The sequence below is a fragment of the Camellia sinensis genome, chromosome 1 (genome assembly GCF_055761805.1).
Source record: "Camellia sinensis isolate YWXY chromosome 1, ASM5576180v1, whole genome shotgun sequence".
NCBI classification, from domain to species: Eukaryota; Viridiplantae; Streptophyta; class Magnoliopsida; order Ericales; family Theaceae; genus Camellia; species Camellia sinensis.
Genome location: NC_138961.1, coordinates 202777962 through 202779358, shown reverse-complemented (window position 1 = coordinate 202779358; position 1397 = coordinate 202777962).

The following is a 1397-nucleotide window of genomic DNA, read 5'->3' as shown; positions in this document are numbered from 1 at the left end:
TATGAAGCATATCGCTGCAAATAACAAATTTTACTACAAATAATAGAAGTTATAGAATCACTAACCCACAAATTTTATAGAATTTAAACTACAAATTTGAATATTGAATACAAACAAACAGTAATAAAATATAAAATTAAACCAAAATCTAACAACCTCGCCCTAATGTATCTGTTGAATCAATATTTCTAAATATCAAATCAACCCTAAGGGTAGCTTTGAAGGCACCCTTTGGCTCATTACGGTGCTCATGATGTCTCTAAAAATTGTGGACAAACCATAAATCCGAGCAATGCCCTTCCATGGTTTTCAACTACTTGAGTGAATGAAATAAATATAAATTTTAGAAGTTCGGAATATCCTTTAGTTACCTCTCAATATGGGAAGCTTATATTTGCTCATTTATGTTTCATGAGGAATATGGAACACTCAATTCAATATTTGGTTTTATTTTACTTCATCAATTTTATTTTATTTTTTTTGTTAGTTATTCGGAGAATCTTTCGTCAGATAAAATTTCCCCACCCATGAAAGAGCAACAATCCAAAACACAAGCACTTGTCTGTAAATGCCCCATTTTATCTATATCTTAAGATGTATGATGGCATTCAAAACAACCTTAGATGGAAAACAACAATAATTGTATGTAATACATAATAAGTCACTTTATAAGTAGGCATAAAGCCCTTTTTAGTGCTACATATTTATTTGAGAATATAACCATCCAAACAAGTCTTGGAGATTTGCAGATGCCGTGTCAATTTTATTTTTTTTTACAAATTAGAATGATATTCAAGATAGCCTAGGTTTAATAAAAGGTTGCTTGCCTTGCTTGGCCTTGCCATGGTTGCCAGATCTTTTCCTTTCAGCCTTTCGTACTTCCTTAGGATTGTCGAGCACCTTGGTTTCCTCCAAAGGAGTTACAGAGACGCTTCCCTTCACTTCAAAAAAATAGAAGCTGGGGTTGCAAACGCTTTCTTGTACACATGGCAAGAACACCATCCCAACTACCAGTAACTTGTTCAAATTTAAACATAAATTACACAAACTAAATGAAAGGTAAGATGTAAGAATTAAACCTTGTAACTTAATTGAATGTACCTTCACTTTATCATTGTCATGCAAAATCCAATTTTCTTTCGCACGATTGTAAACAAAGCAGATGTAGTGCTCTAGGCCATAACAAACCTGAAAGGAAATTTGTTAATGAGATAAACTATTCTTGTGTCATATTATTGATTTAGTCCAAAAATATAACTAATGATGCCAAACTAGTAATAGTGCATATGCTATGCTACAGGGAAAGAATGAGAATTGAGTATCAATCAAGCAAGAAGACATTCTTCAGTAAAATGGAAAGAGAAAAAAAAATCAGCTCAATCATTCTGCTAAACCAA